Below are 27,682 nucleotides of genomic sequence, written 5' to 3'. Positions count from 1 at the left end.
ATATCCAAAACTTGACCAATTGTACAAGGATCCCAATTAACCGAGACATTTCTTACTAGTGTGCAGGCCAGTGTGTGATTACCCTGCAATTGAGGAAGCAGATCACTGTGAACTTACTTTCTTAGACAATGTTCCTTCAATCTGAGTTTCAACTATTCTTACATTAAATGTGGCAAATCAACTTGAACATTAAAAAACCATACATTTACTTATCAGACAGGTTTACCGAGAACAAAATGTTAAATTGATTGAAATATTATACTGATGGATCACAGAACTTTATCAAAAAGATCACAGTTTTTGAGGATGCTGAGAAATCAGAAGGAAAACCTCTAAACACACTCAGTTGCAATGTTGCAATTGAATGAAATTAAAAGAACCATCAATTTCTCATTCCAGCTATGGCATACTCATCATTGAACAGTACTATATTAGTTTCTACCAGAAATTTATAAAGCACTGTTTTCAGAATTTTAGAGAGATATTGATATGTGTCTACAATTGATGAAACAGCCATGAAATACCACAAAACAAATTTATCTAGGCAACTCAGCAGTCACACCAAAATGTAGAAAGACAGATTATGAAGCATTAAAAATATAGTTAATTTAACCTAAGTTCCTTTAATGCACAGTTTGAAGTTAAGAAATAAATGACAATTTAAATCTCATTATTCCCATTATAATTGCCACGTCAAATGTGTTGGACATTAAGTTGCTAGGAGTGCCTTCCAAATCCCAAATCTGTGAGTGTACATTATTTTACCTTTCACACCAGCAAAATGAAACTAATGGACATCAATAACCTATATTTGGTATCTACAAGAAATGAATACCCTGTAAAGAGCACTAAATCAGGAATTAGGAAATATAAGTCTCATCTCTATTTAACTATTCATGTTTTATTATTACATAGTGAAGCTTAGGATCTATGCTTATATCCTAACTCAGCCACTTACTGGTCGTGTGAACTTAGACAAGCTATTCACCCTTCCTCAGATTGCCCATCTGTTATGTGGGCATGACTTGTGATAGTTTTGTTTTGAATATTAAGTGTGTTAATTTGTTCAAAGAGATTTAAAACAATGTTTGACATAGAGTATTTATTAAATACTACTGGTGTTTCTTCTACTCTGTGATGTACTTTGTTTATAAAGAATTTAATAAGTGCTTTTATAACAATTTCTAGACTAAGTTTCCCCTTCCACCTAGATACTTACTTGAGTAGATTTGATGATTTCTAGGGTCCTTGAACTTCTAAAAAAATGTACATTCTTCTAAACTTCTAAAAATATATGAAAAACAAGAGAGCCGTCTTCGAACCTTATGTCCTACTCAATATTGCACTGCTGAGTTAATCATAAAGTATTCTTAAATAAACTTGTATTTTTCAAACAGAAGTTCTATAAGAATATGCCAAGGAAATATATGAAGCCGCAAAATAGCTGTAACACATCTAAGTATAATTATATAAAAAAATTTGAGGAGAAATAGAAAACCAAATAAATAAACAAGTTAAACAGAGCTATGAAATAGAAAGCAGAAGTCACTATATTTTAAAGTAAAGCATGATGGAGATACTTCTGTAGAATAATTTGAGAATCACTGCTCAAAATGATAGAAGAATGGCTTTTTTTTTTTAAACATTTATACCTCTGTGATTTGTGCATGTAAGTTTAGACCATGGCTTCTACTACTGACGTGGTTGTTTACTTGATTTAAGTTAACTTGGCCACTGGAGGCTGAGGGATTCCAGCTGTCATTTCTGACAAACTGCATCTTTTGTTGAGAGGTTCTTCTCTAAAGTTGCCTTTTATGATAGCTGAGACATACCAATTTTATCATAACCAAAGACTCAAATTTACAGGTTTTTGTAAAGCCATTTGAAAGTTGCATGTATCAGTTTTATCTTTGTGAAAAAAAATACTACTAAAACTATGTATTTTGTAAGCTTACAGTGGTTTTACCCACAAGGAAAACATTGTCTTTGTCACCACCTGAAAGCAAAAGTACCTTCAAAAACCCTTGAAGCAAAAAAGTCATCCATCAAACTCATCTTACTTATATATAGAAACTAGTCATAGTTGTCTGGCAATGTGAAAATCTGAACTGACACAGATGAACTTTTCTCATAATATGTAAGAATTTTGTTTAAAATGTAATCACATTAAAACAAACACATGGTGGTTCTTAAAAGAAAGGGAAATCCTGGTTTCCAGAATTATGAAGATAAATCAAACCTAGACTAGTTAGCAGAAGCCAGAGCTCATGGGAATTTCAACCCATCTGTAGGTTCAAGGGTCTGATGACTGGAATCCTACTGCTTATGTGAATACAGGAGATGAGAAACATGGCAAGCAGAGCACCTTTAATGGAGCTTAAAAATGTACTTTCTCCTTGAAAGGGGAACACAATCACTGACTCTTGTTTAGGGAGGAATTCTAAAAACCAAAATAAAATAAAATAAAAAGCAGAAACCAAAATTCCAGGAAGGGATGTATGAGTATATAGTCTGAATTTATATTAGTTCTTCGTTTTATTTTTCTTCCTCTCTAGCTGTCTTTTTTTTTAGTATAAATCCCTTTACCTCAAATTGTTAAACCTACTGATTTCTAAAATTCTAAGTAAACATTAGCAGAATTGTATATTTTATTTAAAATTTTATTCTTTATTATATTCCCCAACAAAAACAAAAATTAAAACCAGAAGGAAGGAATAGTATGCAATGGTGAAGCAAGATATTGTAAAATTATTAGTAAATCTAAATAAGCATTCGCCAATAATAAGAATAATAGTTAACTAATTTGGATGATTTTAATACAAGGCTTAAGGCACAGAAAGGCATATGAATAAACAGCTTTTTAATTTCCATGGTTACCTTTAAGTAGAGTTAGAACCAGAACTTACTGGTGAGCTCACTCCTTACCTATATTCTCAACACTGGCAAACATATGACAAAACCACCGGAAACCCCAGCAACTATTATTATACTTCATTACTGCAATTACAAACAAATGGCAAATAATGGAGACAAATACTGTCACTTCAAGAGCAAAGCCTCTGGAAAATGCAGAGTTAAATGGAAAGGCAGAATAGTCCTGTGATTCAAAAAGAACACTAAAGTTAATTACTTAATTTCTAAAAGCTTATTAAAGTGACCCAGAACAAGAAAAGGGAACTCTCATCTACTGTTGGTGGGATTACAAATTGGTGCAGCAACTGTGGAAAACAGTATAAAGGTTTATCAAAAAGTTAAAAATAGAACTAATATATGACCCAGCAATTCTACTTTCGAGTACCTAAAGAAAATGAAAACACTACTTCAAAAAGATAAATGTACTCCCTATATTCATAGCAGCGTTCTTTATAATAGTCAAAATATGGAAGCATTTAAGAATCAGTTGTTGCTAAAGTCTCTTCTTAAAGTCTGTTCATAAGACTCATTTGAAAAGCGTATTTAAAATGCAGATTCCGCAAAGCTCTTCAAAGATTTTTATTCAATATGTCTGGTATTATGACTAAGAATCAGCATTTTTGACAGGCTCCCCAGGTGATTCTGGTGCTAGTAATCCAAGGACACGTGAGAAACACTGACCTTGTACAGAACAAAGGCTAATGTTTCTTAAAATAACCTTCACTGTAACACTGTGGAGATTACCAGCATAGGTTTGGAGGGTCCTTAGGTGAACAAGGCAATATTTTTCAATGAAATAAAACATGGCTGTGTTGTAGTCCCATTTCATTTAACTAGCTTGCAGAACTGATTTCAAATATTCCTACTCTCTTCCTTGACCACTATGTAGACATCAAGAGGGAATCTTCCTAACACATATCAACAACAAGCATTAATTAAAATGAACCTGCAGTAACTTAAACAAATGAATTACCTTAAAGGTATATATTAAAATCAAGTCTTTCAAAACTTAAACCTGAATCAGCATAGTATATATCCTTAAAAAATTAACTGGCTAATATCTAACAGACACACTAGATAAGTGCATTTATTTTACATATATGAGTACACTTTCTTTTTAAACCGGAACATGTATTGTACAACTAATCCCTGAAATTCTTACGACAAACTGGACATTGCAACAGCTGCCCTCATGGGTTTAGGTGTTGTTCCTTCACTGAATCCATGCCTGAATCTGCAATAAGCAATTTTTAGGGGCCTCGTTTGACTAGTCCCGGTGGCATTTCGTCATTTAGCCTCGGCACTCCAGTTACACTTTCTCTTACACCTGCAGGGGAGCCACATTTGCCACAGGTAGACTTCTGAAGCTGCTGGGCCTTAGAGTCACAGTGGCGGCATAATGTGTCTGTCTTATGTTGACACTTTCCGAATAATGACATTCCCTTCCTCTTCTCACTTCTGCAGTTGAGACCAAAGAGGCCAGAAGAGAAGAGTAACTAGTTAGTTTGTGTGAACAAGTATGTGAAGACTTAAAATTGTTCAAAGGTAGATACTCTAGAATATTGATCATATTGCTCAGATTTTTAAAATATATATTTTAAAATATTGCTTTTTAATCTTTTTTGCCAAATCATCTTCAGACCTGTCATTGAAAAGAATGGCTACACTGATAGTTTGGTAACATTGATTTTTTATGGAATTATATAGGCTAAAATCTGTATTTAATGGGATAGTACATTGGATACTTTACTCCCCATTGTTCTATGGCTTGAAATTAACTCCAAATTATTTTCTAAGGGTGTTATCTTTGACAAGGATGGAAGACTATGTACCTTGTAGACTTTATTTTATGAGATGTCAACACGGTCTCCTTCTAAAGCGAAGGAATCTCCTTTTAACTGGCAAAATGGTTGATCGATATTTCTTTTATTAGTCAGAAAGTAAAACCTTGGGATCTCCACTGCTTAATATAAATCAAAAGCTCCATTTTGAGAAAAATGGAAATTATATTTATAGAGAAATACCTAAAGTTTTTTCCTCCTTATAATTAATTTCATATATTTTCCATTGCTGTCTTCAATTTCAAATAATTTTCTGCAACATTGAACCTGTTATTAATCAAAATATTTGAGTGTATTTTTCACCTCAAATATTATATATTTTCTTCTCCAGAAATTCATTTGGGTCTTTTTTATATCCTATTTCTCTTTCCATATTGTTCATTTTACATTACCTTCTTGAACATATGGACTATACTTATAATTGTTGTTTTCACATCCTTTTCTGCAAATTCTGTCATCTGGGTAATTTCTGGGTCTATTTCTATGATCAACTGATCTAGTTCTTATGGACCATATTTCTCAATATACTTGCATGCCTAGCAATTTTTGATCAGATTACAGGCATTGCAGATTTTATCTGTTGGGATTTTGTTATAATCCGTTAAATATTGTTTGGCTTTATTTGGGGATGCAACTAACTTCAATAGAATCATTTTAAAATTTAAGATTTGTTTTTAATATTTTTTAAGAGCAAGTTTAGAAAAGCCTCTAATAGAGTATAATTTTGTTCTACCACTAAGTCAGTATACTGCTGAGGATTCTACCCAATGTGCTATATATTTGGAGATGTTTCCATTTTGGCTGGTGGTAAATGGATTATTCCCAGCCTCACGTGAGCACCAAAGATTGTCTTGGTCTACTCTTTTCTGTGGTCCATTTCTTCATTTCAGTAATTTCCTCACATGTATGTGCAGAGCAGTACTCCACTAGAACCTCTATGCAGCAGTCCCCAACGTTTTTGGCACCAGGAACTGTTGCTCCTATGAGAATCTAATGCCCGATGATCTGAGGTGGAGCTGAGGCAGTGATGCTAGCGCTGGGGAGCGGCTGCAAACACAGCTGAAGCTTTGCTCGCTCACCTGCCGCTCACCTCCTGCTGTGCAGCCTGATCCTAATAGGCCACAGACTGGTACTGGTCTGCAGCCTGGGGCTGGGGAACCCTGCTCTAGGGGATCTTATGCAGATATTTGGAGCTGTATGTCCGTGCTGCTTCCTCATATCTAGTATTTCGCCCTGCAACTTTTTCTAGGTAGTTAGATTCCTCAAACTCTGTCTTTTCGACTTCCAAGGCCTTTGAGCATTGTTGAGGTTTCTCTTAACTTTATTTCCTCTTGGAAACTCCTGGCCAAGAGTTGAGACAGTCGTAATACTCATGTACTTTGTTTTCCTTATCTCAGGATGAATATTCTGTGCTATCTTTTGGGCACTGCCTGAAAAACTGATGTTTCATATATTTTGTCTTGTCTTCTAGTTGTTTAACGTGAGAGAGTAAATTTAGTTCTATTATTCCGCTATGGTGAAAAAAAGAAGTCTGTACTATTTCTTTTCTGTGTAAATTATTGAATGAATTTTTTAAAACTATAACCTTAAATTTTAATTACTTTGTTTCTATTTTAAACTTTTAACAATACACAGTAAAATTTCAAATGAAATCTGCTGGAAAAATAGGTGTATTTTGAAAATTGTTATCATTGTATATTTTAATCATGTATCTTAATATGTAATCAAATTGCTACATAAGACTGGTTTTCTTTAGAAATGGAGTCTTTAAAATTGCAAAAATACTTTCAATAATTGTTTTGTCCTAAAAAACAAGCAAAATTGGACATCATGCAAACTTTTTAAAAAAGTACTTCTCTATGTAGGATTCCATTTTAAAAAATCCATATTTACTGGGGACTCCTCAAAGGTTTCATGTTTGTTATTTAGTTAATTATAGGACTTAAAAGAGAAATGCATTCGCTCTGCCTATGTTGGGTCTCTCTGTTGTTGGTTCTTCGTAAATAAGGGATAAGAGAATTTCCATTCATCTCAGGGCTTAAGAACAAGAGAAGTTAAATACCATCATACACAAGTCATAGCTTAAAATATGTTTCTGTGAAGACAGATTTATTTCTAAATAACACTATACATCTGTTTGATACTTCTCTGTCAATTTCCAGTTGAGACGGCAAGAGAATTTCCAGTTTCTCTCAACAGAATATAAAAAAGCTCCTTATGGTATCATATTCAAAGGAGGATCATCTAATCATGCTTGCTGATTTCACCGTGTTTTGTTTGTTTTCATTTTGGATTTTTTTTTTTTAAAGCAAGCATAAAATATATTTTTTTTTGTCCAGAAAACTGGAATGACTCCACTGAGTCATTCAAATAATTGAAAAAATAATTGAACTGAGGTAGACCCAGGATGATTGATCCCAGGATTTTAAATCCCTACAGCTCAATCTAGGTCAGCTAAACCTTAATCTTTCATTTACAGAGTAAGTGCTTTTGAAACACATGTACTAAGAAAAGATTCTCTGGCAAAGAACAGCGTGTTCAGTGGTTGGGTACTATGTTATAATGACATTTTGATTGTGTACTACACAAAACTGTTATGTCATTATGAAAACACTAGGTAACGTTTGTCAAATCTAAGAGAAGGAGAAGTTTCAAAGTTGCATCTATAATTAGTGCAGCGTGAACTTTAAAATACTTTCATTTTTACTCCCAGAACTAGATTTTGAAAAGTAGTCACAGTGTCTCTTTCAAGATTTTAGATTAGAGGACACATTTTTTTTCTTCCTCTTTAAATATGAAAAGGAAACAAATTCTCAATTAGAACAGACCCTAGGTATTGACTATTGACAATGGCTCCAAAAGTGTTATTTGCTCACTCCCAGTGACTGCCAAATCTGATGATATGAGTTTTAATTATAATTATAGTCTGCTCATGGCATTTCATTAATTGACACTTCCAATTTAAAAAGTCTATGAAACTAAAGCATATTTTTCTGAGTTACAAATTTGAATCATGTGTACTTAGCAGCTGGTGTAGCAGAGTGAGCCTTGCTGTCAATCCAAAGTATCCATACCTCACTTGAACATCCTGATTTCCAGGTTTCATTTGTCAACTTTCCTCAATGTTTTTAATGTCTTGTGAAGTGAATAAAGTATTGTCTCTGTGGAAAATCTTAAAGAATACCAAGAGCTAGCCTTATTGATAGAAATAAAAAGAAAACAGAGCAGTCTAAAAAAACACAACAGCTCCTTAGCAAGAAAACAAAAGTTATAGATAAATTAGAGCACACAAATCAAACGCAATGGTTCTATGAATGAGTTCACCATACATTATGTATGAAAACAACAAAAAAAATCCAATTTAAGAAACCAATTTAGCAATTAGTTCTTCCAGTACAAAAAGTGACCATTAAATAAGATAAAAACTTTAAAACTTGTGGTATGAGGTTATACATAGGCCACACATAATTATAAATGGAAATGTAATTGAGGAAAAAGCCAGAAGCCTGTATAAGCACCTTATAAAGTAACAGGTGGCACAGGACCTTGTTCGTTTCAGAGATGTAAAGAATTGGAGATTGTTCCATAAAGTAAAGATTAGCTGATGTTAATATAATTATTAGCAACCTTGAAAATATAAATGTATAGTTAAGAAAAAATAAGATTTGAGCCAGTGTAGGGAAGAGCTGAGGTGGAATAAAGGAAGAGGTTGCTAATAGATGTTGAACTATATTAAAATTACAAAAGTAACAATGAAAACCTTAATTTAGATATTAAATTAAGATATTAAACATTAAGAGGAAAGGAAAATGGGAATGGAAGTAATATAAGCGTGTTCTTATTTTTTCGTCTTAAAGAATCAACATGCAAACTGATTAATAAATTAAATTGATTGTCAGAGATTAGAGGTATAAGCTTATCTTGTACAATTTTAAAATCACCAGGATTAAATAGGAAAAAGAGTCAAAAGAGTAACTAGGAAGTATAACTGGTAATAAGGAGTATAAGGTGAAAACTTGCTATTCATCCTAAAATATATTCCCATTTGATTATATTACATTAATAAAAATAAAAAAGATTAGCTGATGTAGAAATAAAATGTTTTTGCCTACATGAGTCCCTGCAGTGTTTAACTCATGATCTGTCAATACCATTCATAGTTACTATTTTAATTGCTCATTTTTTGGGAAGTTCATGGTTAATGTTTCCTCAGAAATGATGTAGTGTGGAGTGTGTTTTATTGGCATCTATTGTAAAAGCATTAATAAGTCATTTCAGTATTTTATTTATAGAATCATTAAGTATCTGGAGAGGTTCCTTATATTTTTTCAGTTTTATGTTGCTGCTTTTTATGAAGGGAATTATAAGCTGAAGTGATATTTTCAGACTTTTATTTACTAAATATCATGAGATAAGTTATGTGGAAATAGCTAAGTTTTGGCACATTTTTGTTAAAGTTTAAATATAATTTTAAATAAAACTGGTGAATAAGATTTAAATATTTGCATTTATGATATACATTATGTAGAGTAAGGAAAAATAATGTATATCAAGGTTTCATCTCCATGATCAGGTTTATAAAGTTCTGAAGAAATATAATAATCAAAATAAAGACAATTCTATTCCAATGTGATCAGTTTCACAGAAAGTCAGGAGGAAAAAAAATGCTACTTTAGTCTCAATATCCAGGATGCATTAACACCTAGACAGCCATTCAGAGTAATATTAAATAATACCGTGTTGATGAACATCAGTTGTGTAACACATGTAGCCCAGATGTCAACTGGCATCTACTTACATCTTAAGATCTCAACTAGATTACTTGAGCACTCTGTCATTCCATGTCCTATAGATGAGTAATACCTTCCCAAACCTCTGGTCTATCTGAGCAGCCGCTTCCATTGAATGGACTCAGTTTTGAATTATCCGAACATTCTGAATGCTCTGTCCTTGTCTATACTGCATTAACTCAGATGGGGAATTCAGAACATTCTATTATTTCTAACAAATTAAAAAAAAAAAAAATGTCGCTCATTCTAATATGGGTGTATACTGTAGGTTTCCCAGAAGACAATGAAGCAGTTTGCCAGGGGAGGGAAAAGTTTATATTGTAACCAGGTAAATAACTTCAAATAGAAAATTAGATAAAACAGTTTTTCACAAGGCTCCATATGCCTAATTCTCAGAAACCTCCCGTTAAATGCTTCTCTGTTTTCTCAACCACGGGGAATCATGAAATTCAGAAATTTCAAAAGAGTTCAGCTAAGTGATTCTGACTTTGTGGTTTTGATAAGACAGGAATGATCTGTAACAGGTGGGGACTGTCCATCCATCTCTCTCTTTTCATGTAGGCTCAGAAATTTTCCATGTGGTCTCTCCACATAGGGCAGTTTGTGCTTCCTCACAGCATGGCAGTCTCTGGGAAAAAGAACTGTACACACAGTAGATCAGGGTTTCATTGTGAGTATTTGAGGCTACAGAGTAGAAACTGCACCACATTTTATGATTAGCCTCAGAGAAGCCAGAGTGTCACTTCTGTGAACTTACAAGTCCACCTAGGTTCAAGATGAAGAAATATAGACTCACTTCTCACTCACAATGTAAAACCAAAATATAGAATGGGAGATTATGTAGGCATCTTTGGAAAATATAATATGATACATATTTAATTACTTGTCCTATATTTTTACTCAATTTCTCTCACAAAAAGCATAAAAAAGTAACATTTACATATAATTACATTATTCTAACATTTTATAACTATTATGAGTACATTTCTTCTAATCACTAATAGCATATTTAAACATCTATAAAACAAACAGAAATGTATGTATTTTACAAAACAAACAGCAAAATTAACCTGTCTACCAGGTAAGACTGGTACAGCTGCTGGAGCTTTAATTAAAATTATGTCTATGACACTAGGAGTGTAGAATCTAGAATTGGATCTATTGGAAGAGGATGAGTTCTGGCCCGAGTTTTGTTGTGAGTTCTGTATCTTGAGAATGATATTTAAGCCTTCAAAGATATTTAAGCCTTTTGGTTTGAACCTTGATAAAATGTCCTTTTTTATCTCATAATTTTATAAGGTTTTTTTCTCTTTCTTTGACTGCATGGAAGGTATCATTATCTCTTATGGATAAGGCAATAAAACTCAAGTAGATAAAGTATTATACAGGTCAAAAGTCAGTGTCAAAGTTTAGACCAAAGTCACTTCTCTCAACCACACAACCTACTTGATCAATACAATAAAAACTAGAGAGGCAACAAAACGGAATGCAGATTTCCATCTGCTTTATTGATAAAGTCACTAATTACTACATTTCAATCATATTAAAGATATAATCAATCCTAGCCAATCTTGCTCACCTGAGTTTGTCAGGATTCATGTCTGAAGAATGTTAGCAGGTCCCTCTAGAAAATTACATCTGTGATTGGTTCACACAGGCTATGCCAAACTAGACTAACACAGTCCACCCTACTGTATGTTTGGCATACTCCATTGGGTGTTCTCCCTTCACATTTAATCTATCTCTTCCCTATCAGCCTGAAAATAAATGCACACGTTTTCAGAGTAGATTAATTGCACAGTTATTATATTAATATAGGTGGATATGCCAACAAAGACCTGCCTCAATTAGTATAGATATTGTTCATGTTTTTAAAAATCAAGTTACAGTACCCTGTAATGTAAAAATGTGCCCAAATGCCAAAAAAAGTAACAGATTTGCATGTGTTTAAAAATTTTTGCATACATTAGCCTTCTTAAACCAAGAATGAAAAGAGAAATCTTTTAGCATATAATTTAACAATTACATAAACAATTCTCTTAAAAAAGAGAATTTTTAAGATTCAGTCTATTGGTTATACACTTCACTCTAGGGCCAGAGCTATTTATAATTTTAAAGTTCTTCTCGAAACAAATATTCAGATGGATTATTCAATGTAATTATGAAATTCTCGATTATATTGATAACTTTCTAGTAGAAAAAGGCAGTTATCAAAAGAAAAACAGGACACTAGAACAGACCATTAACTATGGAGGATGTTGCAAAAAGAATTAACTAATTATTTTCACAAAAGACTCCAAAGACAGAAAGTTTTATAGGTGACCTCTTTAGGACTGCAAAAAACATTTAAGGTTTTGTTATAAAACTCTATTGAGATTTCTCAGTATATAACCAAATAATGAATTGGTTTCCCCTTCCTAAAAAAGGTAGTCTAGATAATCATTACAAATCTGGTTATGGAGTCAGACAGATACCTGTTTTTGCATGCTCACTCCACCATGTACTAGACGTGACTTTGGTCAAATAATTTGACTCTAAGCTGCAGTTCCTTCATTGGCAAAATCAGAAAAATAACAACAATAATAAGATAATTCACATAGATTTCTAATAGCACCTGATGCATGGTGTCAGCAGATATCAGGTATTACTCTTGCTCATAACAACACCCATTAACACAACCATTGCTTTATTGGACATTCTGACCAATTTTATAAGACATAAGTAAAAGGTAAAATTAGAAGGAAAAAGATTAAATGACCATTATTATTGACAAGTATATAATTTATAAAACTGGAATTCTAAAAGAATTGCAATTTTTTTTAGAATTATCATACATTAGAAAACTGGTTAGGTATAAGACAAATGAATAAAAGTAATAACTTTCCTTAACAAGTTAGAATAGTTAATACAAAAGTATTTCATTCCCATATGCAACAAAATTTTCCCAGAAGAATATATGTATAACAAATTTGAAAAGAAGAATAAAGGGAAATTTATCTTATTATAAGAATGGATTTAAAAATTATTATAAAAACTGACAGAGAACAGTGTATCGGAATATCATAGTCCAGAAATTTTGTACACATACATTCATGCACACTTATGAATTTAATATAAGAAAAGAAAATATTATAAATCAATAATGAAGGACAAAAGGTCTTCATCTCTGTAATGACCACTTGCCTATTGATTGTCTCCCTAGCTCAAAATGTCTTCCCTTCCCTGATAACTACTGTTCCCCTAATTCTTTGCTATGGAATCTGATCCATGGAGAACAGGCTCCGAGAAGCCAGAGTTCATCAAATATGACCCGTTTCAGGGCAACATTAAGCACTGTATCCAAGCTAGAAAAATAGGGTCGCTTTCCTGGGAATTTAGATTGAGAGGAAAAGCTGGATTTAGTCTTTCTTTGGATGGCTGGATGGTTCCCACTGGGACAAAGAATAGAAAAAACAAATGAGAAGGAAGAGGAAATGCACTGAGAGCACAGGCCAGTGAAGAAAACCAGACACAGAATCCCAACGGCATGCCCACCCTGGTTCCGTCTCTCCCTGACGCGTGGCCGGGTTCCATGAAACGGGCCTGAATGTGGGTTCCATGAAACGGGCCTGTATTCCTCATGAGAAGCAACCTACTTTTTGACAGCTCCAGAATTCTTGTGGCTTACACCCAGAATATTCCTAAATAAAATTACTTTACCAAAATAGATTCCAAAAGAAGTATAGGCTAAATTTTAAAATGACACATAGTGCAATATTAAAAATATTCATCTTGGGAAGGTAAAGAACAATTCTAAATGTAAAAACTATGAAAAAAAGAAAACTACATACTACTTAGCCTTTCATACATATGTAGTATTAGCACAATCTGTAAAAAAAATAACAAACATGGAAATATCTGCACAAATATAACACAAATATACAAAAGATTTGACAAGTATTTTTAGTACGAAAAGAGCTCTAAAAAATGGAGAAATATACTATCATTCCAAATTAAAAGAAAACTAATGAGAAGAAATATAAAAGGATATTAAATATGTGACAAATATTCTACAAATGTTTTTACATTTAAAGTACATATTACTTGTGTCAATATTGGCACACAGAAATAAGTGCTACATGACCAGTAGTGCTGTCAGAAATTAATTTTGCAACATATATAAAGATCATACCCTTTTCAGCCAATATACTAAATCAACATTTCTGCTTCCAAGTGCAGAAACCTAACTCAAAACTCTTTAATGAGAAAAGGGATGGTTTGGCTCCCACAGGTGAAAATTCCAGCAGTGCTCACGTTGAAACCCAGTGCTCAAACACATGATTATGAATCTCTCTCTCCACATCTGGTCTACTTTCTACTGTGATGGCCTTTTTTCCCTCAGGCAGGCTCTTCCTCAAGGTGAGAGATGGCAACTTACACTCTAGATTTATGATCTACCTGCTTAATAAGCCGGCAGAAGGAGAACTTCAACTTCCCAATGATTTTCTGCAACATCTCAAGATTACACCACATTATGTCTTTTTGGCCTAACTTGGGTCACACGCTCCTCTCTGAAACGATCACTATGGTCAGTGAATAGGTTCAGCTTCTGGGGACAGGTGTGGGGTCATCCTGCATGAATCGGGGCTTGAATCACAGGGATGGAGATTAGGGGAGAAAGTTTACAAAAGAAAACCCAGGTGCTATTTCTAGGAGAAGGAAAATAGATGTTGTGCACATAAAGACAATAGATATCCCTTATACTCCCATACCTAATAATTTAACTTCTAGGAATCTAGTCTAAATAAATGATTAGAAAGAAAAGATTATGGTATCCATTTTTAAAAGACAGCTCTATTTCTTACAGGACAAAAATGAAAACAATGGTAAAAAATAACAAAATAAACTATAGTATAAATTTATTATAAAACTAGATGTATATTACATATACATATAATACTATATTTGTTATATAACATATAGTATATTATATGATGTATATAATGCATGCATGGGAATAAACACAATAGTATGTGAAAAGATAGGATAAAAATCTATATAATCTAATCCTAGTTTTGTACATATTTGTATTTGCTCAGGAAAAAAAACTGAAAGATACCATGATGTTAATCTAGAGCAGTGGAATTTTAGGAATTTTCTATAGACCCATATCTTAGATTTTTATCGGGTAAAAATGCTGTTAAAGAGTTACAAAATGCAGAAATTTGGTAGGTATTTATTCAGGTGCCCAGTACCTACTGTGCCAAGGCAGCCTGAAACCATGACATCTCCATGCTAGTTACTAGCTGACCCGTTAACTACATAAACCTGAACATCACGTGGATCTTTGAACTTTGGTATCTACGTCAATAAAATGGGAATAATGTCTGTCCTGCACATCTCATACGATTACTATGAAAATCAAACAGCATACAAAAGAATACTTTTTAAATTATAAAGTGCTGTAAAAGCTGATAGCATTAACGTCTTGAAATAAAGATGCCAAAAAATCCTGTGTACCCTCCTCCACTAGTATATTAACAATTCTAACATCAGTAATGGTAAGTTCACAGTTCTCCATCCCTCAGTGTCTTGTCTTCTGTTGGGTGTTAATTTTTAAGTGTATAAATGAAGATAATAATACTTACTTGTTCTGTCTCCTGTGAGGTAAACCTCATTGATGTTAGGTGACATTGGACACCTACTAGTGCCTGGCACAGAGAAGATACTTAAGAAATGTAAATTATCTCCCCACTTTTCTTCTGATACCCTACCTGTTCCCTTATCTGTAAAATACACATGGTATATGTAAAGAGCTGGGGAGAGGTAGGTAGCTGATATCCAAGAATCCCTCCCACTTTTGAGTTTGGATTTTTCCTTGAAAGTCAAATCTCTGTCACAGAGCAGATTAGTGGGTTGTGCAGTACAAACAGCCAAACCAGTAGCTTCGCAGATTCAACACTATCTCTGCCTGGGGCGTGCTGGGCACGTGTGACATCCCACAGTGCCACTCCCACTCTGTGCTCAGAAGATAGTGATTCTTATATAAAGGACCACAGGGATTTTGGAGCCTCCAACATACCTCTGCCCAGCTTGCTCCCCTAAGAAAATGAGGACCTTAAACACACATGGATTTTATATGCAGTCATAGTAAGCTTGTGGGTTCCTGCTGTACTCCCACAGGTTGCCCAATATCCAGGTTTAACTCAATAAAGAATGGGTCGAAGAATGATAAAAAAAAAAACTACTAGAGGAAGGAATAGGACCCTCCAAACTTAAGAACGGTGACTGTCCTCTTCTCAGAAAATTCAGACTACACCTCCTACACTGTCTCACTTCTCACCACCTGAACTCCGCCCTTCCTTCTCCTGCAAGCCCTAGGGACATGTGTGCAGAATGCAAGTTCACTAGTGCCCACACTTCCCTTGCTCTAGCCTTGACCCTGTGGCAATACTTCAAGACTCAAGACAAGAGCCTGTTTCTTTACCCAAATTACTAGAGCCTGCTTAAAATCTTGAGCAGCTGAGAATGTAGCCTGTCCCCACAGGGCAGGAATGTATTAACCACCCTATAAAAGTTATTTTTAAAGTTTTATTTAAGGAACAGCAGCTGGAGAATAAAGAAAAGAAAGGCAAAACACAATTCCTTTATACCCAGGCTGCGATCCCTCTCACACCAATCTCCCATGGCTCTCTGTGGGAATCACATCCATGTCCGTGTTTTAAGTGTGACCTCCCAAAATGGAAATTGGAGAATCCAGAAATAAAACAAACAGGAAATAGAAAACAACCTGGTTTGATCAGACCCTTGTAGTTGCCCTGCTTAATTATATTAGGGGAGTTTGACAACGGGCTTGGAATTCTTTCATTGGGTTTGGAGGGAATTACAAAAAAAAAGAGACATTAAAATACCATCACATATAATGAGCTAACTACCATTTGGAAATTGTTTCCAATCAATAGACTGTAAATGCTAGCAATAGACCATTTTCTAGCAGTTCCTATCCTATGGATGAGAGAGTAATCATTTGAGCAATGGGCAAAAGAAACAGCAAATAACAAGGTCATTAATAAACATTAATGCAGTCTACATTTCATTAAGCTCTGTTATGATAAAAATTAATTCTGCTTTCCATTGCCATTTTAGTAATATTGCATTTGAAATATGATTGCTATATTTGTTCATTTATTTTTGAAAAAAAATGTACTGTCAGTTTCAAATTCACTTCAATTTAACAAGATTTATTGAAAGTATCTACAGGGTATGAAAGACAGTTAGTTCCTACCTCTTAAGAATTTATACTGCTGCAGGAGGAGAATATATATGTGCATTCAGAAAACTGAGTACATGAGATGCTATGAGTTTTCTCCAGGAAAACGCATCCACTGTAAGGGTTCCAAGAAAAGTCTACTGGAGATCACCTTGAGGAATGGGTAGAATTCAGACAAAATAGGAGGAAACAACATAAGCAAGGGCGACAAGTGAGAAAACAGTGTGCATGTTCAGAAAATAGTAAATGATCCCTCGGCAGCATGAAAAAGTGAGCAAAGATTTCAGAAGAAAATGGACTCCAAGCCTGGCTCTACACTGGCTGGCTGTTTACCTTTGGCAAGTTGCACGGCCTCTCTAAGCCTCTGTTTCTTCTTGTTTAAAACCGAGCTAGTAATAAATGTGCTATGAGAGTAAGACCATGCGTACCTATCACAGTGACTAGCATATGGCATATGCTCCATGCTTAAAACAGAAGAGGAAAGGAGAGGAAAGGAAGAAGAGTGGAAGAGAATGAGGGAGAGAAGGAAGAAAAGAAGGAAAGATGGAAAGGAAGAAAGGAAAGACAGTAAGTTGGGGGTTTTGAGAGGTTTGGGCTCAAGATATACATTTTGGAGCCATTTGCATATAAACCCAAGAACGAAGTCAAACTAAAGTAAACAAGTCAGAAGACAGAACTGCAGCGACACCTATGCTTTGTGGGTGGAAAGAGGAAAATCTTGGGTCACACGATACAATGGAAAAAAGATATGACATGGTTCAGATTTGGGTTCCACTGAAGTCCGTGTGCCTGAAGAGATTTCTAGAACTTCTTGAGTGGAAAAATATCTTCCTCGAAGAATTATTCTGAGGAATAAGAGATACAAAAATACAAAATCGTGCAACATCATGTTTTGTACATAGCTAACCATTAGGCCCCTCCTCGCTTTCTTGCTTGCCTCCCTTAGAAAAAGGAAAAGGAGAAATGAATTTAAAGAAGAAAAAAAAAAAACCGATATAAGAGAATGACTGTGGATGTAATGGAATAAAGATAGAGCATAAGAAAGAAATGCTATGAGGCTTTTTGTATAAGGTTATCATTCATTCTTTAAGATTTCAGTTTCAGTAGTGGGTTTAGGGAGAAAAGCCAGATTATAAATTGAAAAAAAGTAAATGAGTGGTGAAGTCCTGGAACAACCATTTAATGTGTTCTTACTTCATGTCAGGGCATGAAGTAAAGAATGAAGAAAAGTAGTTATAAGCATGAGTATTGAGGTTAAGTGAGTTTCATTTAATCTATTTAGGTATTTATTTTTAGGGAATGAATTTACATGATACTAAAATAGAAAACAGAAGGAAAAAAGAGGTTGAGGATGAAGGCAAAAGAAAGATCACGTCTGAGGAGAGGTAAATTGAGTCTAGACTTGGGTAAAAAGTTAGTCTTAATAAAGAGATGCATCTCTTTTTGAGTCGAAAGTATTTATGATTGGTGGAGATACACAAATTTTTTGAGAAGGAAAGGATAATGGCCAAGAGAGATCGTACCGGAAAGCATCTATCTTCTGAGCAAATCTCAACACCCAGAAGTGGGAACAATAGCGAAGAACTCCCAAGTATTAGTGACAGCCCTGTGAAAATGGCTAACCATGTGGACTCGACACAGTACAGGGATACAGAACAAGGGCAAGTTGAATCCATGGAATGAAGCCTGGAAAGATTCATGATCAGAGTGTACAAACACAGAAGGCAGGACACTGAGATCAGAGAGTGAATTCGAGTTCACAGAGTGGACCTAAAAGTTTTAAATTTTGGTTAGGCCCTCCCTTGCTGGAATGGTCATTTAACACAATTGGAAGGTCTAGAGTTGGAGAAGAGATTCTTCTTAGCTAAGGCTTCAGGGAGACACTAACATCAAAGGGTTGGAGAGAAGGCCAATTTCCTGGGGTGGGATGAAAGAGGTGGCCCAAATTTAGGATGCAAAAAGCAAGTACTGAACACAGAGGAATGAGCCAACCTTCAGAGAGCCAATGAAACAGGAAACTAATAAGTAAGAAGCATTCCTTGGTCCACACTTCGAGGAAGGGTCAGCTGCCACACAACACATAAGGATGCCTACCAAAGGGGCAAATAGACTGGCAAAGGCTTTTGTGAGATCTCGGTGGCTAAAGTAGAATGAAAATAAAGGGTTTGGGTAAGGTAAATGAAAACTTGTCAGATAAGAATGCTGGAGAGCTCACTGATAAGCTTCATGAGTCTCCAAAGATGACAACTGAGGCACAGTGGAGAGACTGTTTAGCAGACTTAATAAAATACGATGTAAAAGTTAGCTTCCTGAATTAAAAAAAAAATGATCACAGAATGAAAATTATGTAGGAACCCCTAATACAAAGCATATTATATAATTATGCAATATATGATATATTATATTTTATATAACAACATTTCACTATAGTTTCTGGTACATATCTATTACTATAATTAAGAAATAATTTTACTCTAAAATTGCATAAATGAATGTATTCTTATTTGAGGGTGCTGAGAGAAAATTAAATGCTATAATTTGAAGAAAACATTAAGTTGATACAAAATTTATTAAGTTTGAATTATTTTGATTGAAATTTATAAAACAATTATTTAAATTTATGTGAGAATTAAAGAATGATTGCATTTATTTATTTATTTTAAGAAAGTAATTTGTTTTCCTAAACATATAATGTCTACATAACATGAGCTGGAACTATTTTCAAAAAGTGGACAATTTTACATTTGATAAAATTGTACCAGGTAAAATTTGGGTTATGTAAATTATATAGCACATGTGTATTCAAAAATTAAATTAATAATCAGAAAATATTTTAAGGTAATAATACTTGAAACATTTGCACATATTAAATGCATCTCCATTGTGGTCATGGTTGAGTGCTTATATTATTTTGTAGATGTTTCTCTTTACTGGAAAAGCAGCCACATAACTGCAAAATGGCATCCTATGGTCATATTGCACTATTGTTCAACACTTAACAAATTCGTATTGTAATTATTAAATAAAATACATACCTCTACATATTTATTTTTCATATCTAAGTGCTAGTGTTTATACACGATACGTAACATGTATGCTTCTATTAAGAATAGGTTGAACTTAATTATTTAAATTGTTTTAATTCTGATATTTAGATAGTAGCAATGGAAAAAATGTTACAAATCGTCATGACAGAATAATGTGTATGTTGGAATTAGCAGAATAAACCTAAAATAATAGTAAAAACTTTTGTTAAGTTTAAAGAGTAAAACCTAGTGATAATAGACATGAGGAAAAGCCCCAATAATTATCAAACACCATATATACACAGCATATGTAGACTGGCAAGTCAATGGGTTTTGAAAGTGAGAGATTCCACAAGAATATTACTAAAAAACAGGTCAATGAGTATAATCCAGTGACAGAGATTATTTTCTTTTTGACCTGTTTTATTCCATCATTATAACAAGGTGGTGACATAGCCACAAAGATACAGGTATTTGGGTAAAACTTAACTCAGATTTGGACCTATTTCCAAGTGATAAGATCTTCACAGGCACCAACAGAATTCCACCATTCAAATCATTAAGAGGTCTCTTTTCATTCCCCTTGCAGCTTGATATTTGACAGTAGCAATCACTCCTCAATTACAAAAACACTCTTGACTTTAAGGACAGCACTCTTCTCTGTATTTCTTTACACAAGTCTGACCCTTTTTTCAAATTCTCCTTCCCCAGTTTTTCTACCTTTGGCTTCAAATAAATTGATGAATAAATTGAAGACAAATAAATTGAAGACACCAATGTCTTCACATTTTCTCCTTTCATTTATTCAACACATATTTATTTATTAAGCTCCCACTGTGTGCCAGAAATTGAACAAGGCACACACACACAAAAAAAATATTTAATCCTCATTGTCATGAACTTGACATTTTAATAGGCGGAGATTGAGAATTAGCAAATAAAAAAATAAATACATACTAAGTTAATGTAATGGTTTGATACATGTTACTCCCAAAAAAGAGACAAATCCAAGTCCTAATATCTATTACCTATGAATGTGACTTTATTTTGGAAAAGGATCTTTGCAGATATAATTAAGTTTAAAAAATTTCAAGATAAGTTCATCATAGATGAGGAAGGGGACCTCAATCCAATGACAGCAGTCTTTATAGGAAAGAGGAACATAAAAAGACACAGAAAATGCACCCCAGTATTCATAGCAGCACAATTTACAATAGCCAAGATATGGAAGTGACCTAAATGCCCATCAACAGATAACTGGAAAAAGAAATTGTGGTTCATATATACAATGGAATATTACTCAGCCATTAAAAAAAAATGAAATCTTACCATTTGCAATGACATGGATGGACCTAGAGGTTATTATGCTGAGTAAAATAAGTCAGATAGAGAAAGATAAATACCATATGATTTCATTTATATGCAAATCTAAGGAACAAAAAGAACAAAATCAAAAACAGACTCACAAATATAGTGGACAATTTGGTGAGGACAGAAGGGAGGGAGGGTTGGGGGAGCTGGGAGAATGGAGTGAAGGGGTAAAGAAGTACAAATTAGTAGTTGATAGATGGTCACGGGGATGAGGCATAGGGAACGTAGATAGCATTAATATATTGGCTAGGTGGAGGGCCAGAGGAGAGAAGGAGCAATTAGGGAGATCGTTTTATAAACTATATAAATGTCTAACCAATGTACTGTATAATTGCAACTAATTAAAAATTTTTTAAATGGTAAAAAAAAAAGAAAAAAGAAAAAGAAAAAAAGACACAGAAAGAGGTCATGTGAAGATGGAGGCAGAGTTTGGAGTTATGCAGCCCTAAGCCAAGGAATGCAAATGACTTGGAAAGAAGTAGCCACCAAAAGCTAAGAAAGAGGCATGAAACAGATTCTCCCTCAGAAACTCCAGAAGAAACCAATTCTGCCAATACCTTGATCTTGATTTATAGCCTCCAGCATTGTAAAAAAAAATAAATTTCTGCTGTTTCAAGTCACCGAGTTTGTGGAAATTTGTTACAGCAGCCATAGAGAACTAATACAGTCAAGATGCTGAGAAGTACCACTGAAGGAAGATAATATTATAAGGATATGGTAAGAAATTACAAATATAGATATGTGAGTATATGACATTTAGTGAGAGATCTGAAAGAGGTAGAAATCTAGGGGAAGACATTTCAAATACAAAGAACAAAGGGACAGAATATGTCTATGCATTAAAAGAGCAGCAAAGAGGACAGTGTGGGCAAGCCAGCATGACTGAGGGCAGACAGAGGGACCCTTTCAAGATTAAGTGCTGTTAATTTAAAAACTTTAACTTCTGAAATTGAAAAACGCTTTGTTTTATTTTTGACATTATTATTCTTTCCTGTGGCAATGAATAACCAGTAAAAGTGGAGGAAAAGCCCCGGATCTAAAATAACTACCAGGAATAAAATTCATACCAGTTACATACCAAAATATCATCTCACTAGCCCAACATTCTCCCGACTCTGTTTCTCAAACACACTTGTTTTACAGGGTCAATGCCAGGTTATCAGAAAATTGCAAGAAAAAGAACAGTTTCAGAGTTAAATAAAATTTGGAAATACTGAACTAAAACAAATCTCTAGAATCACAGAAATGTAGATAGAAAAGGGAACAGGTTTAGTCTAGTTCCGTTTTTTGACAGATGAAAAATCTAGTCTCAAAGGAAATAACTTACCCAAGACTGTTCAGTTAATAACTAACACACAACTCAATATTTTGACTCAATGCAAAGTTTTTTCCCCTTCTTTCTACATACAAAGTTACCTATTTTATACACCCAGAGAGAGAAAGTGGTAGGAAGAGAAAACATAAGTAGGAGAAAATGATAACATAAGTAATTCAATTCAACCAAATCATTGGGCACCTATTATATACTGGCAGTATCCTAGGATAATAGCAAAGGAAAGGCCACAATCACTGACTTTATGAAACTCGACAAATGGATGTAGCATAACGTTAAAATCCCATTTGGATGACAACTGTAATCCATACATTAAAAGAAGGACATAGCTATATCATAGGACAGAAAGCATTTTCCATTCTCTATATAATATCCACTATGATGAATTACAACTCAAGTATATTAAATAAGATCTATAATATGAAAGCAACATAATTCTCGTCAATGTAAATTATGCCAGATTAATCTCTTAACAAACCTATGAAAACTCTTAGAAAAAAAGTCAATCCAAAGTCTATATATAAGAAACTTCTTTGTCACATATATGAAATTTTTTTAAAGGGAAAAACAGGTAAAAATAAGTAGACATTTCTCTAGATTCCTATGAATAATAAATTTTCAGACAACTGCCAATCCCAATGTTGAGGAAACCACATATACTTTCAGGGACGGAAGGGATCTTAGGCATTAACTAGTCAGCCCAACTCTTTTATCAAGGATATAACTAGAGTGAGAGGAATTAAAGTACTTATACATGTTTATACTTATATTGAAAGAGAGCAAGAATAAACAGTAAAATCTCCAAGTTTGGAGATGAAACTGTATGGTAAGAAACAAAACAGAACAACAGGAAGATTAGGAATACATTGAAAGAAGGATTTGGTGATGCTGTGTGAGTAGAGAGAATATGACAAATACATTTCAATGTAAATGAATGCATTTATGATAAGTAATTCAAACTATTACTATAAAGTGTTTGATTCTAACTGATTGTGGTTTGAAATAAGATCTAGAAGACATTACAGTCTCTTCTTCATAGAAGTTAACAACATACTGTTGCAGAAGAAAAGGCCTACTAAAGGCTAAGTGACAAGATCTGTAAAAAATGAAAACTTATCATCTTCACATAATCTTTTATCAACCCCTGGAACATCTTTCACTTATATCGCTATATTGTCTTGTACAATTCTGAGTGAAATTCCAACTCAATGAAAAGATTAAAATAATTATAGAAATTATGGTTGCTATATGAAAAATGGGAGAAAAATCATACTTCGGAGAGACAAGAAAAAAAAACAAGAACAAATATCATCTAAGCATATTTTTTCATTTATATAATGAATTAAGTATGTATTGACTTGTTTTAAAATGAGATGATGAAAATAGATAAGCTCTTTGCAACTCTATCAATATAATTATAAGATAAATAAAAGAAAGTTCTTTGTTCAGCAAACACAATACAGGAGGTCCATTATTATAAAGTGTGCCAAAGTCTGATGATGTTTAGACCTAACTCAGATTGTTTAGGGGAAAAAAGAATTGAAATATGATATTTCATGACATGGCTATTACAAATGTGGACACCTAAATATTTATCACTAGGTCAGGTCACTTAGTGTTTTTACCACAAAGATATGGTCTGTGAATAAGACAATATAAAGAAAAATCTCATGCTCTCTTATAAGGTTCCAAAAATTCTATCAAACATAATTCAGAGGTCTAGAATATATGAACCTTTGAAAAGAGAAAAAAAGGATGAAATTTTCCAAACACCTTATTTTTCCCCCAGATGTACTAAATGAATGGGCCACAGCCTATTATGGCCGGGCAATCAAGACCACTACAGCATCATTTGAAAGGAACTGCTGCCATCATCAGAAAAGGAGAGATGACTGACAGTCTGTGCCATGGTCTGGCTGGGAACACATATAGATGTGGAAATAATAATAGTCCTTATTTCCAAGAGCAACAATCTTTAAAGTTGCACCATAAGTTCTGGTAAATTCATGGTATAGCTAGATTTGTGGACCCCATTTTTTGGTGATTGGTCGAAAAACAATAAGAGGTTTTAGTTTTAAAAATCATGTCCTCGGCCAAAGTGAAATGACAATGACGCTGGTAATATGGATAATTTGGCCACAACTTAGACACCATTGTTTTTTAATTGAGTGGGAGAAAGTAAATACTTGAAAAAGAGATACTATCACCACACAATCTCATCATTGACTCTAAAGCCACCAGCAAAGTGTCAAAGAATTTGGGACTTCATCTTTAATTCAAGTGCTCCCTTTTATGTTAAAGTACTCGTATAATTCAATTTAATTTTACTTTCAATGTCATGTGTTATTTTAAAAACTGCTGAAATTAAAAATAGTGGAAAGCTGATGGAAACTCTCCATGGATAAAAACATGTATTTTTATTAAGCTACTTTACTCCTGGCAACCTTTTTCGTGGTATGGTGGTGGTAGCATACTTTAAATGCCAACATTCCACTAGTACTGAACGCTTGGCACTTTTCACAAATAACTGAGAACTCTGAAGGCTAATCCGTGTGAATTTCCTACTTTGTGATTGCATAATATTGGGGGAGACTGAAACTATAAGACCTCATAATGAATATTCAAATTTAGAGGTAGATTGCCACTGTATATTCCTACTTACAGCTAATAAAAATTTAGTGGAGAAATTTGTTTAAACCTTCAATCGGTGGTATCTTAGACTATCAGTATCTTCCAGTTTAGTTAGTTAGTTAAATCAGTCTCTTTCATGTCAATGACCTGGGCCTTCTGATTTCTCTCCTCTCCAGATGCCACCTTAGTACCTAGGAATTGTATGTGACTCTCTAGCATCAGCTTTCTCAACAGCAACTTTTCTTCCCTAAAAGTACTCGGAGACTTTTAGATCTTCTACATGGCATGAACAGGATATGGAGAGCCAAAAGTGTAGTTTTTTGCTTCAGCCATCTAGTCATACTTTTCTTCTAATTGTGGTCAAGTCTTGAACAAAAGGTTAGGTTTCCACTAGAGTCCAAAGTTTCTCTAGGTTATACCTAAAGGAGCAGATTTCCAATGCCAATACTTATCCTTGGGTATCTCCAGATATACTTGCATGTTTGCACACCTTTCAAAGTTTAACCTCAATATAGAAATTTCACATATGACTTTCTCCCTCAACTCCCTATCTGTTCTGTTCTACGACATTTAGCAACCTGAATATGTTGATGTAAGATTAAGAAATTTTGATAACTCTTTAAACCTCTTAATATCATTTTATGCTATGGACTCAAAAAAAAAGTATCAGCTTCATCCCTCATCAACTTTTCAGTCAAGGGCTAAGGACTGTGTCCCTTCTCACAATATCTGCTTTCCTCCTGAAGAAAAGAAAACCATTCAATAAAATAGAAGCTACAAGAAAACAGGATTTCACAACATTAAAATGTATTTGAAAATATATTGGATGTGGTCCCATAGTGTAGCGGTTAGCATGTTTGCTTTATGCACAGAAGGTCCTGGGTTCACACCCCAGTGGAGCCACAGACCATGGTCTATGGCCATGCCACCCTGAACAAGCCCGATGTCTGATCTTGGAAGCTAAGCAGGGTTGGGCCTGATTAGTACTTGGATGGGAGACCACCTAGGAAGACCAGGTGCTGTAGGCATAAATAATAATAATAAATTTAAAAAAAAGAAAATATATTTAATTGCATTTTCAGTAAACAGAGCAATAATTTATACTATTTTCTCAGTACTGATAAATTTCCCAAATTTAAGAGAAGAAAAGCATTCAAAATGCTCTTCTAGTAATGATCTCTGTATCACTACGGAGGGTAAAAATGTGATGAGTGTCTCCAGAGTGTCACAGCACATCCCTTGAAGTTGTTCAAAGAAAAACACTACGCAGTTAATGACGGTCATGGTTAATGGTGATGCTAAGCATAAGAGAGATGTGTGCAGTCCCAATAGACTTCAAAATTCTCAAGACTAGAATGTGCACATACTCTAAGGCAGCTCCCAAAGCGCAGTCCAAGAATTGCTTTCCTTAGTAACATACGTGGAGCCTGTTAAGGAAGCAGATTTCAAGGCCACAGCCTCAACCTACTGAATCAGAATGTTTTAGGATGAAAGGTGGTATTGTCCATTTTAACAAGTTCCAGGTGTGATTCTTATATAATTTGTGACCGAGACACTCTTAAGACTTGGTGTCTCACAAAGGGCTAAGGACTGTGTCCCTTCTCACAAAAATGTGTGGAAGCCGGAACTCCATCAATCTATGCTGATTCAATTTTTGATAGCTTGCTTGTCAGTGATTAGAGAAAAGGAATACATACATATGTTGGATTCTAAGTAATGATAGAAAGAACATTACAAGGCAAAACTTATTATATCATGTTTAAAACTCTCTGATTCATTTTCCTTGACATATAGTAAATCTCAATTTTCACTAATAAGTCATCACCTATGGAATTATATTTCACTAATTATCAAGACTCTCCTTGAATTTATTGATATTTTAAGACTTTATAAGTGTACAACTGATCAAATTCATATACTGATTGCCTGGCAAATAAATGCAGGTAACAGAGGCTTCAGCAACTTTAATCTTTGACACACTTGCCCACACTCAACACATACGATTAACCTTACACATTTCTTAGCTTTATTCTTCATGCTAACTCTAACATCATTTTTAGCATCCTAAGCCCTAGTTTGATTATTTACTTTTGCTCCTGAAAAACCACACTCAGAATGTCTCCCCACAATTTAATGTTATGTACTGTTGAGAAGAAATATTTATTCCTTGCTATTCAAATTTCCCTAAGGTGTGATTTCCCCTGAGTAACTTCTGGTGTCTCTACTTCCTCTGAGAGAGGAGAGTGAGGATGCAGAAATGCGTCTGACTGACAAGATGTGGAACAAGAAATTGACTCTGCATAGCTCAGCGCCCTCACCTCTCATGCTTTGAGAACTTCCCTGCCTTCAGGGAGTATGCGTTCTGGTTCGCAACTTCGAGCCATACGTTTTACAAGATCTCCCATGTGGGAAAGTCGGTGGCTGTTTAAAACTGTCTGTAACTTGGTGGGTAAGCCTAATTCTGACGTTCCATATTAGGTATCTCATTGTTGCCACATCCTGCAATCTATCATTTATTTGCATTAAAC

The 27,682-nt window shown here is 34.2% G+C and overlaps 2 pseudogenes; one reads left to right on the top strand and one right to left on the bottom strand.

Moving 5' to 3' along the window:
• Positions 1-4,071: 4,071 nt before the first annotated feature.
• LOC120602068 (60S ribosomal protein L37-like) overlaps positions 4,072-27,682 on the bottom strand; it is a 43,322-nt pseudogene continuing 19,711 nt past the window's right edge.
• On the top strand, positions 26,067-26,182 carry LOC120602541 (uncharacterized; annotated as a pseudogene).

Source organism: Pteropus medius, unplaced genomic scaffold (assembly GCF_902729225.1).
Source record: "Pteropus medius unplaced genomic scaffold, Ma_sr-lr_union100, whole genome shotgun sequence".
Lineage (NCBI taxonomy): Eukaryota > Metazoa > Chordata > Mammalia > Chiroptera > Pteropodidae > Pteropus > Pteropus medius.
The sequence above is the reverse complement of the archived record's forward strand: the minus strand, read 5'-3'. Positions and strand labels throughout refer to the sequence as shown.